The sequence below is a fragment of the Ictidomys tridecemlineatus genome, chromosome 2 (assembly GCF_052094955.1).
Source record: "Ictidomys tridecemlineatus isolate mIctTri1 chromosome 2, mIctTri1.hap1, whole genome shotgun sequence".
NCBI lineage: Eukaryota > Metazoa > Chordata > Mammalia > Rodentia > Sciuridae > Ictidomys > Ictidomys tridecemlineatus.
In genome coordinates, this window is record NC_135478.1 from 225123420 (window position 1) to 225139674 (window position 16255).

Below are 16255 nucleotides of genomic sequence, written 5' to 3' on the forward strand. Positions count from 1 at the left end.
GTGCTTTCTACTGAACTGACCTACCTCACCTCTCTCTACCCTGATGGCTGAATCAAGGTGGTAGGAAAAGAAGATGGAAGTAGAAATTTGTGTTCATTGAATGCAAAAGGAGGGGGCACCTGGATTTGAACCAGGGACCTCTTGATCTGCAGTCAAATGCTCTACCCCTGAGCTATACCCCCACTTGTGTCTAGCCTCTCATAAGCACCTTTTCATCTACGGCACCACACCCAGGCAATCTGTGATTTATGATCCACTGTTTCTCTGCATGTTCTAGTAATAGGCCATCTTTTTCCATGTAGTCTGCCCTCCTTTCTTTCATCTCCTACTTAACTAGTCCCCACAGTGCCCATCACCTCAGCGTGTTCTGGGGCACCAGCTTTTGCATATGGACAGGACAGCTGACTCCAACGTTTCCCTAAATCCACACACAGTGACCAGACAAGAGCTGCTGGTCCTGGGTCTTTAATGAACTTCACACACAGTTCAGGAAGAGCCTCCTCCATTCCCCAAGGCCTCAAGGAGGGAGTTCATTATGTCACTCCATCACTCATTCAATCAACAAATGATCATGGAATTTGGAAGGTGCTAAACCTGTCATTCATGTTGAGGGTACAGAGATAGAGGAGATACGGTCCTTGATATTCAGAGTCTTAGCCCAAATATTTCCATAAGATTTCCACAGAAGGGGCAGGAGCCTAAGCAGAGACCTGAGAGAGCAGTGAACCCCCCCATCAGGGGGTCAGCAGGGGGTTCCTAGAGGTGACAAAGAAGATTTGCCAGAGGAAGAAGTTGGGCTCTTCAACCTCACAGACCTCTGAAAGCTGATATTTAGCCAATGAGAGGGCCTGATGGTCCTTGCTTTGGAGGACAGCCTGTGCCACAGCATGACCAGCCATGGCCTGGGAACCTTACAACCAGCCCTCTGCTGTGTCCTTCTAGAGAGGAGGACATACATAGATGTGGCCTGAGCAGAACCCAGAGCACAAGAGGAACACACTGAGCTTCATGCCTGAGACTGCACTAGGGGTCAAGGGCCAATATGGATGCCATGGCCATTATGTGACTCCTTGTTATTTTCTCTCTGGCATGTAAAAGAGACTCTAGTAAGGGGGCACCTGGATTTGAACCAGGGACCTCTTGATCTGCAGTCAAATGCTCTACCCCTGAGCTATACCCCCTGCTGCTATGTTTGTGTAATAAGCACCTTAAACCTGGATGGCCACTCCCAGGATTCTCCACCTGGAGAGGTGTGCTTGCTAGTGCTTGCTGTCATAAGCTTCCTTCCTGCTAGGCCATGCCCCTTCCTGCCTACACAACTGTAGGTATAACCAACACCCTTCCTCCTCCCTAGAATCTAGATGGAAGTAGAGCATAAAAATGATTATTGTCTGCAGCAGGAACCTCCTTCACACTGAACTGGAGAAGCCAGAGTACAAAAACTGGCTACTCAACAGATCCTTTGGAGGTGAGGATGGCGGTTGGGATGGGCAAGAGCAAATGCAGCGTTCTGTTCTGTCTCAGTGGTGGGTCACCTTCTCATCCACTGCTTCATCTAACCTGCCACACCTTCCCACAGATAACTGATATCACCAGAGAAAACTGACACCAGACTTAAGAAGGGTTGTGCTGAGAGTAAGTAATATGTAGAATGCTGACCAAAGACCAGTGTAGCTTCGCCAATAAAAGAAAGTACCAGCAGGGGCACCTGGATTTGAACCAGGGACCTGTTGATCTGGGTCAAGTGCTCTACCCCTCCACTTTATCCTCTGGTCCAATAAAACAGTACCATCAATCACTGACATTGTTTATATAAGTTGACCCACCAGATGCAAGGCAGGCTTGCTGGTTGGGATCTGTTCTCTGCAGGGGTTGGGGAGATGGGAGGGATAAGTAGGTGTCACCCTGGGAGGTTTCAGAGCTAGGAAACAGTCTGCCTGGTATTGTAATGATGGATGTGGGCCATTATGCATTTGTTAAGATCCATAAGACCGAAACAAACACAAAGAGCAAAACCTAATATACCAGTACACTTCAGTTAATAATGATGTATCAATATTTTCTCATCAATTTAAACAAATGTATCACACAAATGCAAAATGTTAATAGGTGAATCAGGTGTGTAGGGGTAGAAGATAATTCTATACATTTTGCTCCATATTTTCTATAAGCCTAAATGGCTCTAGAATATAAAGTCCATTAATTTTTTTTAAATAATATCAGGTAGGAGCTATCTGATTATGAAACAGAAACCATAGGATCTGTGTTCATATGGTCTTCTTATGGGCCATTGCTATCTAAAAAGCAGGCCCCCCAGGAGCACACCCAGCACTCCAACACATAAGTGCCCAAGGTTTTCATGGTCTTCCTGAAACTTGGGAGGTCTGCTCCTGGGGGACACCTGTCAGTCTTCTTCCCCCTCCCTCCTGTGCCCACATGGCAGTCTTCTCTGCCTGTGGCCCTCAGTCCTCTGCAGAGACCCCAACTGTGCTAATCACTCTGGTTTAGGTGACAAGCCCTTTGAATGATCAAGTATAGTCTTCCCCCAGGGGCATATGTCTGAAGTATGCTGTTGGTGTTGGTATGGGCAGAAGCAAGGGGAAGAGCAGAAGGGTGTGTTAGTTTAAAAATACAAGTAACTGGTGCCCTCCTCCAATGACACACCTGAGTCCCAAGCTGTCCTGCAACTCTCTATATGCACAACACCAGGTGGTTCAAGCGCCCAGAAATGCTTCCTGCAGGCTGCTCCCTGTCCACGTTACTCCCTTGAACAAGGAAACAGTAAACACGGAAGTCCACCAGAGTTATCCAAGTGTAAACACTCATCACAGATCATGATGAAACATTTCCCTTGGGGTTAGAAGATGACCTTCAACTCTCCTTTCTCTCCTTCTTCCAGGGAACTTCTCTAAGAGAGAGTGGCCATACTGAAACCCACCTCCTCCAGGGGCCTTTGGTTGAAGTTCATATGCCAAGTTAAATGGAGAAAAGAAACCATCTCAGGGGAACCTGGATTTGAACCCCTTGATCTGCAGGTGAATGCTCTACCCCTGAGCTAGACCCCCATAACCAACATGAGGTCTCAGCTAGCAACATTTCACACTGTTGCAATGCCCGGTTACTCTAGAGAGCACTGCCATCCCAATTCAGTGCACCCACGAGACAGCAGGACTGAGTCCCTCGTGCTGCCACCTCCCTTCCTATTGGCTGATTCCTCCACAGACCATCCTTCAGCTGTTTTGTTGTTGTTTTTCCCCTTCTTTTGTGGGAATCAGTTATTGTTCACCTACCCACCTGGTTTTTGTTGTGTGAAACTGCTTAATTTTAATTAAGATCTAATTTGTTAGATCTTAATTAAACTGAATGTGGCGAGAAAGGCACACTCATTTAAGATCTAACAAATCTTAGAACTGCTTAATATTAATTAGGAAAACATTCTTACGAGTTGTACATTTAAGTGAAATGACACACATGAATGAAAAAATAAATAAAATAGATCTAACAGAACTGATTTTTAGTAAGGAGTAATATTTTTTCCTCAGAAGTAAAAACTCTAACCTTATCCCAAATTTCTACAGCCTCAAATTTACTACAGTGTATGCATAGTTACATATACAGGCTTAAAACACACACACATATTCTCAGATGAAATCCAAGATGGTCATAATTACTAAGGATTGTTTAAAATGTATATTTCTCCCAGCACCATTTTCTGAACAGGCTATCTCTTCTCCAACGTATGTTTTTGGTGCTTTGTCTAATACAAGATAACTGTAATTATGTGGATTTGTCTCTGTGTCCTCTATTCTGTACCATTGGTCTACCAGTCTATTTTGGTGCCAATCCCATGATGTTTTTGTTACTATTGTTATGTAGTATAGTTTAAGATCTGGTTAGTGACGCCTCCTAATTCACTCTTCTTGATTTAGCTATTCTGGGTCTCTTCTTTTTCCAGATGAACTTCATGACTGTTTTTTTCTATTTCCATTAGGAATGTCATTGAGATTTTTATTGGAATTGCAGTAAATCTGTATAGTGCTCTTGGTAGTAGAGTGATTTTGATAATTAATTCTGCCTATCCAAGAACAAGAGAGATCTTTCTATCTTCAGTTTATTTCTTTAGCGTTCTGTAGTTTTCGTTGTAGACACCTTTCACTCTTTTGTTAAGCTGATTCCCAAGTTTTCTTTTTTTTTTTTTTTGAGGCTATTGTAAGTGGGGTAGTTTTCCTCTTTACCCTTTCAGAGGACTTGTCACTGATATTCAGAAATGTCTTTGATTCGTGGCTGTTGATTTTATACCCTGCTATTTTGCTGAATTCATTTACTAGTTCTAGTTTTCTGGTGGAATTTTTTGGGTTTTCTAGGTATAGAATCATATCATTGGCAAATAGTGTTAATTTGAGTTCTTCTTTTCCTATCCATATTCTTTTAATTTCTTTTATCTAACTAATTGCTCTGGCCAGTGTTTCAAGAACTATGTTAAATAGAAGTGGTGAAAAAGGGCATCACTGTCTTGTTCCAGTTTTTAGAGGAAATGCTTTCACTTTTTCTCCATTTAGACAGATGTTGGTCTGGGGCTTAGCATAGATAGTTTTTACAATGTTGAGATCCATATGCAACAAAATGAAATTAAGCCCCTGTCTCTCACCATGCACAAAATTCAACTCAAAGTGGATCGAGGACCTAAAAATTAAGCCAGAGACACTGCACCTAATAGAAGAAAAAGTAGGCCCATAGGCCCAAATCTTCATCATGTCAGATTAGGCCCTGACTTCCTTAATAAGGCTCCAATAGTGCAAGAATTAAAATCAAGATGGGATGGATTCAAACTAAAAAGGTTCTCCTCAGCAAAAGAAACAATCAGTGAGGTGAATAAAAAAGCCTACATGTGAGGAGCAAATTTTTACCACACACACATCAGAGGAAGCACTAATCTCTAGGATATATAAAGAACTCAAAAATCTCAACACCAATAAATTAATAAATAAATAAATAAATAAATAACCCAATCAATAAATGGACCAAGGAACTGAACAGACACTTCTCAGAAAATAATATACAATCAATCCACAGATATGTGAAAAAAATGTTCAACATCTCTAGCAATTAGAGAAATGCAAATCAGAAATACTCTAAGATTTCATCTCACTCCTGTCAGAATGGCAGCTATTAAGAATTCAAACAACAATAAGTGTTGATGAGGATGTGGGGAGAAAGGCACATTCATACATTGCTGGTGGGTCTGCAAATTGGTGCAGCCAATATGGAAAGCAGTATGGAGATTCCTTGGAAAACTGGGAATGGAGCCACCATTTGACCCAGCTATCCCACTGTTTGGTCTATAGCCAAAGGACTTAAAAACAGCATACTACAGGAACACAGCCACATCAATGTTTATTGCAGCACAATTCACAATAGCTAAACTGTGGAACCAACCTTGATACCCTTCAGTAGATGGATGGATAAAGCAAATGTGGTATATATACACAATGGAATATTATTCAGTAATAAAAGAGAATAAAATCATGGCATTTGCAGGTAAATGAATGGAATTGGAGAATATAATGCTAAGTGAAGTTAGCCAATCCCAAATAAAAAATATCAAATGTTTTCTCTGATATAAGGAGGCTGATTCATAATGGGGTTAGGACAGAGTGTGTGAGGGGGATTATATGAACTCTAGACAGGGCAATGGGGTGGAAGGGAAAGGAAGGGGGCATGGGGTAGGAAAGATGGTGGAATGAGATGGACATAATTACCCTAAATACATGTATAAAGACAGAAATGGTGTGACTCTACTTGTCTACAACCAGAGATATGAAAAATTGTGCTTTATATATGTAATATGAATTGTAATGCATATATAACATTACATGTTATATGTCATATATAACAAATTAGAATAAATTTTTTAAAGTTTAATGTATATTTCTCACTGTTTTAAGTTATATAATTCTTTCATTAAGTCTCAAATAATTAGTGAATAACAAAACACAAATATTCAGAAATATATTTACAAAAGTGAAGCCCCTGATAGATCTATCCACATGGGCCCCAGAACTAGACAGAGAAAAGATGGCTCCAGGGGTTTATTTCAGGGGATCCATCAAAGGCAGGGATAAGGGTTCAAGGGTGGAGTCTTGCTTTGTGATGTCTTACAGTCAGCAAATTGATTGACATCTTGGCAGGTCACACCCATCTCAGGTGCTGTGCGGGCCACGGCATTGCAGGATAGAGATTCACAATGTCCCTGGGCAACCGACCAGAGAAAATATCCACTGGTCATTCCCAGACATCAGATGTTTCTATCCACTGGGCTTCCGTTTATGATGACCCATATGCAACCCATGGTTGGCTTGTGACACCTCACCAAGCCTGGGGAGGTTGGGTTTAGATGCAAAAGGAAGGGAGTTCTGGTAGGGAAAGAGACCAGCCATCTAATTGAAAGGTGAATCTGTTGTATAGGACTGTGGTCACAAACCACCGCCAATTGGGTGACTAAACACATGGGAATTTTTTCTTTCATGGATCTGCAAGCTAGAAGTTTGAAATCAGAGCATTAAAAGGGCCGCACTCCCCAGAATGGTCTAAGGCAAAATCTTTCCTTGCCACATCCAGCTCCTAGTGGCTGCCAGCAGTTCTTGTCCCTCTTCATGCTTAATGTCATGAATCTTCATGTTTTTCCCATTAAAGTAATGAATGGCCTGAATCTGCAATATTTCAGCTACTTTTTGAAGCACTATTTTGGCAAATTTCTTCTTGCTTTAAAATACAGTGCTGATACTGAAAGTGGCTTTCTGTGCTTAGGAGCTCATCAAAACCTGGAATTGAGGACATTTGGGGGGATCCTGCAGAATCAAAAAGAGAAAGTGAAAAGTATTGTCTTATAAGTCTAAAATTATGGACAGTCTAGCATTGGTTGAAAAAATAATCACAGAGAAAAGTAAAGGTTAAACTATGAATAATTGTATTATGTTATTAAAGGCCACAAACATATTAAACATCTCATGCTGTAGATGTGTCCTCCAGTTTCTACCTCTATTCTCACATGCACATGGCCTTCTTCCCTGTGGGTGTGTCTCTGTGTCACTCCTCTTCCTATAAGGACACTCTTTGTATTGGATCAGGGCCCACCCTAATCCAGTATGACTCACCTTAACTTGATTACATCTGCAAAAACCTATATTCTAAGTCGGTCATGTTCACCGACTGGAAGGTCCTGGAACAGGACTTTGGCATACCTTCTGTGTGGACACCATTCCACCCACCTGAAAGACTTGCAGAAGCAGCAGTGAGTTACTAGAATCTTGAATGTGCTGCCAAAAGTTAAAAGGTGCCAATTAGGGGATGTTAATAAGCAAGGGGTTGTAGCTCATGGTAGCTTTTGGCTGCTGATCAAGAATTCCTGGTTCAAAGTCACATCCACTTTGATTACTTTCTAATTTTCTTTACAAAAGGATGGCTAAGAAAGTAAATTCAACTCAGAAGGATAAAAATCTGCTCAGAGATCATCAGGCAGGAAGAAAGTTAAAACTATAAAGTTATTAGTGAAAACTATTTCTTTTGGAGACCCACTGAAGCTCCAAAATGTCATAACACGTCCCTTCTTTGAGAAACTACTATTTTATTTTCAGAGAAACTTTGTCCTCTAAAATCACAGCTATCAAAATCTCTTAAAATTTTATCAGTAAGAATATATGATGTATCAAAGTGCATTCTACTGTCGTGTATAACTAATTAAAACAAATTTTAAAAATTAAAAAAAAAAGAATGAAACATTCCACTTTTTTCTTCAAATAGCTTAAAACAACTCAGATTTATCCTCTTATTGGTCTGAAAGCCTGAAATCCAAAATCAGTTCCACGGGGTCATAATCAGGGTGTGAACAGGTCCATGCTCCCTCCAGAGGCTCCAGGGGAGAGAAGCATTCATCCTCCTGCTTGGAAAATCCAAGTCATGTTGGAGCAGAGTTAGAGCCTCAATTTCCAATGACTTGCAAAAGTTCAGATGAGGGGTTTCTGGACACAGCTTTCCATAGGGATTTTAAGTCTGTAGTGACCAGGGAAACAGAATCTGGCCCACAGTGCCACCCGCACCTGGACTTCACCACAGCTTGCTTTGCTTGGAGTCTGTCAACCGTCCTTTCTGTTCCTTTGTCTGCTGAAGCCCCTGGGGTTCCCTCCGTGTGCACCCTCATAGCAGAGGGATGATAAGCCTGACTCTCCACACGTGAATCAGTTACGGGGATCTTAGCTGATAGGGCTACCACAGAGAGGCTGCCTCACCCTCTCTTCTCCCGCACAACAGGAAGATCAAGGAGACCAAGCTGCAAGTGAGTCCCAACTACTGTTCTTCCAGCAAGGCCTCTGAGGACTGTGCCCCACTCTGCCTTCTGCTAGGGCTTAGATTTTTGTGATTCTCTTTGTCTTTCTTTCTAACACAAGCCCTCCCTCTCACCATTGCCCCATGAGCCAAGTTTCTCTGCCTCTGGGCCTGTGGCACAGACACCCTGAGAAGTCACACCATCTGCTCCTTCCTTGTCCCCCTCCCCTCCTCTGTTTAGGTGACTGGCCCTGTCAACTCTCCAGATCCCCAAGCCAGACACCTGAGAGTAAGCCCCGCCCGCCCTCAGCTCTGTATCTCCTCAGTCTCCTGCAGATGGTGGTCCACACCTTCCTAGTTCCTTCTGGCTCTTCCCTCTGGAATGCTGCCCTCTCCCACCAGCACTCTCTGAGCCTCAGCTTCTGGTACCCTGATGCTTCCTAAAACGAGGAACCACTGGTCCAGAGCAGTTTTGAGGAAATTGACCGTGTCCTTGGTTTAAAACCTGGACCTTAACAGGAGCTCTGGCTCACAAGGGCTGAAGTTCCAAATCCTTACCGGCCACTTGATGCAGTACCCAGTACTTCCTGCAAAGGCAGCAGATCTGGGTCTGTGGCTGGCTTTCTCCAAGGAGGTCTATGGATTGCAAGATGGCTTCTAACCCAGGGGGCGGCTGCCTGCTAATCAAGCTCCCAAGATGATTCCCAAGGACATGAAATCTGAAGACTACCTCCAGGGGTGGAAGCCTGTACCAGTTCCAATTCCTGAGGCCCCATCAGCTTTTCCTGAGTACTTGAGCTCTGTGGGACATACCTACTCTTCCAAGTCCAAATTCTAGTGCCCCCACGGCCTTGGGAGTGTATCAATCTATGGCTCCAGGTATGAATCCTTTGAACCTACAGAAGATAGGGACAAGAGGAAGATAAGAGAGTAGTTTTAGTAACAGGGTCCTAAACCCAGAGTCAGGAGTGGACTCAGCTCCTGCATCTGTCAGTAGGGAGCCAGGTGCTCGAGAAGAACATTGATCTTGAATCTCTGTTGTCAGATGCACACCGCTAAGGGCATACACTAGGGGCTCTGAAGGCCCTCTAGCTATAAGTGATAGCATCAGTCCTGTTCCAGAAAGGCCAAGGAGCTGCTATAAGCGTCATCAAAATGACCAAGCCGGGTGCCAGCTTCAAAGATCAGCAGAGCCTTTATTCTGCAGTGGAGTCATGCCTCTGGTGGACCCAATTTCCTGAAGGAAAATGAGCCACTGACCAAGGGGGAGTCTGGCTTATATATGCTACACTGAAAGGTGACTTAATTATTGACAGAGCATGTCAGTTTGGGCACTCAGGAAACAGGTTTATAAGAATTTGAAATTTGTTTTTACTTGGAGAAGAATGGAGGGTCTGGGTTCAGCATTCATGCTTATCTCTTTCCCTTGTGCAAAGATATGCCAGCACTACCACAATTCGCTGCACCAAACGATAGTTCACAATGCATACAAGTGATACATAGTCCAGGCAAGTTCTGCAAGCAGTTCAAAGCGGAGGAGTCTATCAATATGTCCATTTCCTCCCAAAGTAAATCGAGTCCTTGATTGAGCATTACTTGTTGAGTTATATTCATTGATGCATCAGTTTATACAGTTTACTGTGATAGCTTTCATAGAAGCTGTAGTTTGGTTTTATCTTAGTCTTCACCGGCACTGGGATGGAGATAGGAATTCTGGCAATGATGCTAAAGAGACATTATCCTGAACAGAATTATTAAATATAATGAAAAAGAAAGGTGAAAGTAAACAAACAGATCTGTTAACCACCTTTGAAAACAATCATTAACAGCTGTTTACCTAATTTAAATTAAACCATTTAAATCACATGAATAAAAAAAATAATTCGGATCCATTTTTTCATGAGTGCTCCTCATATATGATATATGGACATACGCACACACAGACATACAACACAAACACAAGAGTGCACACAAATGTACAACACATAAGACAATAGTAAAGGCCTTGTAGCTTTACCTAGGTGAAATCTCCATTGCAATGTTTAAAAACTACATAGTCAAAAATAAAACTGATCAGAAAAACATTAACCTAGGTTTGTATGAGCTCAAAAAATAAAATAGAACTTTATGATGTGGGAAAATGCAATAATAAAATAGATATTGAAAAAAGCACCCTGGTTAATCACTGTCGCAGATGTAAGAATAGCCAAGCTGGAACTCTGGATATCAGCTGTTATGGATTTGAGTCAAATCATCTTCTTTTTGGTCTGTAGAAATTGCTTTAGTTAATCTCTCTGGAATCCAAATCGGCTGCTGTTCTCCCTGTGGAAAAACACAAACAGAACCCCGACTCCAGACAATCACTGGTGTTAGACCAGGACGCAAGAAAAGACCGCTGACTCCAATTAAAATCAAATTAAAGCAAGCTTATTATTTCAACCGGCCGGACTGCCTTTTCCTCCCAAAACCATGGGAACAAGACAGCAGCCCCACCTTTCCTACAGCCCAGCTTTATAGCCCAGAAAGTTACACAAAGGGGGGGTTACAGATAACAGAACTCTGACAAGCATCACACTAATAGTAGTTTACATTTTTTGCTGGCCCCAACATCAGAATTTATGAGGACCATTAGAGCCTCAGAGAGGGTCGTTGTCTGGCCAGGGAAGGCCAATATTTATGAGGTGTCACTAAAGTTTCAGAGAGGGCTGCTATCTGGTCAGAGAGCCAGGCATGGGTGAGTTCAAGGCACGGGCAGGCATTCCAAACAGGTTCAGAATTTGCAGTAATTTATAGTAAAGCCAAAATTAGCTTTTCATGGCTTTGTGGCAAGATGGCTCCCAATTTAATAAAAGATCAGGTTGGGTTTATCAACTGGGTCAGAACCTTTCCATTGTCCTGTTAGAATATCTTTCCAAAGTACCTTAGGCATATGTACATTTTTTGGATACATATGTCTTTCCGCAGCACTAAGCCCTGATGAATCCAAATTTAAAAAGTTTAGAGTAAAAAGGGTTATTTTAAGTTTATCTTTGGGGGATATATACCCCTTAAAGTTCCTTTTAAATTTAAGTCTTCCAAAAGCATTTTGCCTTAGTTTTTAGAATTACTTTAGTCCTTTTAATTTTTTGATGTGGTTTTAAACCAATTTCCTTCTAGTTAATGTTTTCTAAATTGGCTCTTGTCTATAAATTTTAACGCCCTCATCTGAGACTTCTTATTTCTGCACCACCAGAAATTAAAGTTGATGGGCTTTTTGAAAAACAAAATACTAATAATTTCCTTGTTCTTCTATTTTATCCAATATTTGACTTTAAACTTCTCTCTTCTACCTTTTTCTATCTTGAATGTCTGTATCTAATAGTTGTCTTAGCCTTTTGCATTTTCTATCTGAAATACCTTTACTTGACATTTTCAACCACTTTATATCTTATTTTTATCTTCTAGTTTTTTTTCCCTAAGGTTTATACATTTACCCTTAGTTGCTTTTTTTCCTCCTAGTTTTCTTTTGTTTCCTATTTTGTGCGTTTAAAATTGTCTTCCTACATCTTCTCTATCTTCCTACATCTTTTCTATCTTTTTACATCTTCTTTATCTTTTTTCTTTTTAAATTTCTATACTTCTGTCTTTAAAGTTTTTCACTTCAAATTTTTAATCTTCTTTATCTAAATATCTTTTATCCTATTATCTTCCCATTTTCATGGGTTTTTTTTTTAAATAATGATTTTAAGATTAACTAGGCTTTGAATGATGCAATCTTTCCTCCGTCATGAAGGCATATTAACCACCTTCAATTTAACCTTTTAATGCCTTTTGCAACTTACTTAGACATTTTACAACTTTTTACTTTATCACACAAAGATTATCTCATCTAAAAACATTTCTTTTTCTTATAACCTTCCATATTAAAATATATTTCCACATCTTGAATCTTTTTATATCTCTTTTTTCTTTTTTTCTGCCATGAAGGTATCTCAACCACCTTCAATTTAACCTTTTAAAGCCTTCTAATTATCATCTTTACTGTACTTTTAAATGTACTTTTTCACCACCTACAGCTTCACTCTTTTAAATGAGGCTTAGATTCTGTTTAAATCGCTTAATGTTAGTTTACATGGCTGCCCTTCAACTAAAGGCCTTTTTTTTTTTTTTACTCCATTAAGAAGCTTTGTCTCAATCTGCCATGTACAAATACCTTTTTCTTCTTTCTTCCTTTCTCAAGCTTTTAAAGTAAGTCTAGTTTCCTCAAAATCTTTTTAAATGGCATTTTACAACTTTTTACTTTACCACACAGAGATTATCTCATCTAGAAACATTTCTTTTTCTTTTAACCTTCCATATTAAAATATATTTTCACATCTTCAATCTTTTAATATCTCTTTTCTAGCTGTTAACCCTTTTTATAAATTCACATTCTGAAACAACTTATAAAATTTCTGATTTACACAAATTACTCCACTTTAATAAGATGAAATAATTTCATGTTTTTTATGGTACTATAATACTATAATTGAAACCCAACTGAAACTTCTTATACTCTATGTATATAAATTACACATGATAGAATCTTAACTCTTAGCAACCTTGTTTTAGCAAAGACACAGACTAAAGCAATATTAAACCTTTTTTCCATTTACCAATTTATGAAAACACACATAATGTTTAAATATATTACCTATGGAACTTAATAAGTAAAGAGTACTTGATTTTATATTTAGTGGTTGATATTTTAACACTTTAGCTTTGTAAATTAATCAGATGTCTGTAAAAACCAAGATCTTAGACAAGTATAGTAAACAGAACTAGCCATCTCTTTCTTGTTGAAGAAAAATCCTTCTACAGGATACCATGATGGTCCCATTGTGATATATTCAACAACTCCACTTTAAAAAGCCATGGGCTACATTTTTGTATAGTATCAACATATGTCCTAGCTGTTCTTGGTCTTACTGGGGTACCTCCTTCCTCTAACAATTTCTCTTCCTCGGGGGTGAACAACTTCAAACTTTGAGCCAACTATTTTCCCCAGTTTGCCTGAGAAAGTTCTAGGAACAGGCAACTTGAAATAAAAACAAAATAAATCAAAACAAGAACACATCGTTTTTTGAAATGGTCACCCATTCTTTCGTTCTCCTTCAGGGGCAAGTAATTTCACTTACCTCCAAGTTTTAGTCGTTCCGCATACGGACCACCAAATGCTGCAGTCTGGCTGGGCACAAAATCACGAGCCACTCACACCTTGCAGATTCAAACAGCAACTCTTTATTCTCGAACTGTCACCGGCACTCTACACATGTTCTGGGGAAATCCACGTTCTGAATCCCAAGTACTCTCTGAATCCCGTGAGAACTCAACGGAACTCAAGGAGAGGGCATGCCTGAGGCAGCAGGATACGCCCTATTCCCAGCAGGGTACACCTTAAACCTGGAACCGCCCTAAACTCAAGGAGCAGGATACTCCCTAAAACCTGATCCGCCCTAAACCCAATCCGTCCTGGTCCTTGAGCAAGGTCACCTTACTCAAGCATACATGCAATGTCACTGCAAATGACCTGGGTCCAAAGGCAAGCCCATTTCCACAATGAAGAATCCTTCCTCTAAGCAACATGGAGTAGGCTGACAAAGAAATTGCCATGCATCATTCCTACTTAGCAATGGCTCTCAGCACCCTTGGGCTCCCATTGTACTGTCACCGGGAAAGGATTTATTTGGGGAAGGATCAATGCTTTGGCTTCCTCCCAGGACTGCCATGATGGGCTGGATGGATATCTTCTTCCCAGCCATGGTCTTGTCATGGATGATGTTTGCTTCCTTCCCAGGGATTGTCCTGTCACTAGGTTCTTCCTCACTGACTCTTCCCAGGCCACGCTATTTTGGGGTTTGTCATTTTCCATGTCTTACAATAGGGAGAGGCGCGGCTGTTGAGAGGCAGGCTTGGCAGCTTCCAGGAGGCCCAGCCTGCATGAACATCCGTGGCAACATTTTATAGGAATGTTTGGGCACAGCTTCACAGGTGAAGGCCCATATAAACCTCAGGGGGCATGGCTCAGAGTAGAGCATTTGGCTACATATTAAGAGATCCCTGGTTCAGATCCAGCTGTCCCTGCTGTTCCAGTTTTTGCTCACTAGAGCTGGTGTTGAAGATCAGCTCCCTGCTCTAATCCTAATTTCAAGATACTGAACCTCCCCAAATCCAGGGTAAAGTTAGGGGTAATTAAAACCTTCAAACAACAAGTTCTTTCAATTCTGATTTTCTATTTCACTTACCAAAGGTTTTGTTTTCATAGTTGGTTTAGTTTTACCTTTTGTATTTGTTTTCATGACCCTAAAATAGTAGTATTGAAGCCAGATTTAAAATTAGGTAGTCAGTGTAGTTAGGTAAATAGGGTCTAATATCAGTGAAATCTAAAATGGAGGCCATGCTGATAATGATTCCAGGAAGCAGGACAACTCATGGAATGTTAATGAAGTCCCAGAAAGGCCCTAGGCCAAAGTCCACCCCAAAGAAATGTTAATAGAACCCAGGAAACAGCCCCCAACAGGTTTGGAGATAGCCCATTCCAAAAAAGTGATAATGAAGTCCTTCCTGCCCAGATTACTTGTTTGGTCCACCTGTGTCCCACCCCTCAGGCCTTCCCACCTACATTCCATCACCAAAACTATAAAAAGGGGAGACAACCGCACTTCCACGGATTCCACCTCTTGGGTCCCCTTCTTCCTCCTGGAGAAGTCTTTTCTGCTGTCCTTTAATAAACTTCTAATTTCTACTCTGACCTTGCCTCTGAGTGCTTCTTTGGTGTTATTCTTCAACATTGGGGAAGCAACAGCGGTAACAGTATGGTGGTAGACAGTTAACACCGGACTCTCCGGGGGTATGTGATTTGTAGTGTTTTTTAAATTTCATATCATAAGTAATCCCACCATGATCAATTTCAAGCTCCAAATATGAGGTCACTCAACATCAAGGTGGAAAGATATGCTGACAAGTGATTTCTGCTGCCGGGCAGCTGCAGCACACCACTGTCCCTAGCCCATCTTCCCTGTACAGGCATACACTCTGACCCTGCTGTCTTCACGGTATTTCCTAATGTCAGAGCAGCGGCTCCCCTCCATCCAAAAATCCATAAAATTACTCATTCGTTCAAGATATATTTGATTCCTATCCAGGGTCAGACATAGGAAAGCAGAACTGAAGGGTAATAGTGTTTGGTGAGCAAAACAATTCACTCAAGAAATGATCCCGAGATGATAAGGAGAATTCAACAAAAGAAGTAATTTGTAAATGAAAGGATTTTTGTTACTAGACTAGATAGTCTCAAACTTCTGTCTCCCCACATCCAGAATGCAATGTAAGATATGCAAATATCTATTCTTTGCTGAGTTCTCTAAAAGGAAAGGAAATCTTGGGGTTGGGGATGAGGGATGAAGTAAAGCCCTGAGTGGTGGGTTGGAGCCAATCCTGGGCATGCCTAGAATTGTGGTGGGAAAATCTAGTGCTTGAGTTTTTGTAGCCATTTGAGTGAAGGAGATATGGCCTTAGACTTGGAGCTCCCTCCTCTCACATAAAGTCAGACTCTTAGCCAAACTGTTAGTAAAAGGGTGGGGAAATCCATCCACCATGAAAAGAAGACAAGAGGTTTTCTTCCTAGGGGCCAAGGGCATTCCTCTGAGAATTCATAATCACAGATCTACCTTCACACAAATTAGAGTTTTGAGTTAACACTACCTGAGTCCAGAAGCTCCCCAACCTGATAATGTAAAAAGTGATCAGGCTACCCTCACACTGGAATACCAGTGCAAACACACACTCTGAAGGTCATGCCTTCAGTCCCTACACAGGATTCTCACAATCAAATTGAGTGTAAAAAGGGCTTACAATTCAAAATATACCAGTCCCTTTATCCACATGTTCTATATATGCAGATTCAACCAACTGT

At 41.0% G+C, this 16255-nt stretch overlaps 2 non-coding genes across 2 annotated transcripts; both read right to left on the bottom strand.

Annotated features, from left to right (window-relative positions):
- Nucleotides 1–110: 110 nt before the first annotated feature.
- Nucleotides 111–182, bottom strand: Trnac-gca (transfer RNA cysteine (anticodon GCA)). The gene has a single exon. It is a non-coding gene; the product is annotated as a tRNA-Cys (tRNA).
- A 927-nt stretch (nucleotides 183–1109) lies between these two features.
- Trnac-gca (transfer RNA cysteine (anticodon GCA)) lies at nucleotides 1110–1181 on the bottom strand. Its single transcript has one exon. It is a non-coding gene; the product is annotated as a tRNA-Cys (tRNA).
- Nucleotides 1182–16255: the final 15074 nt, after the last annotated feature.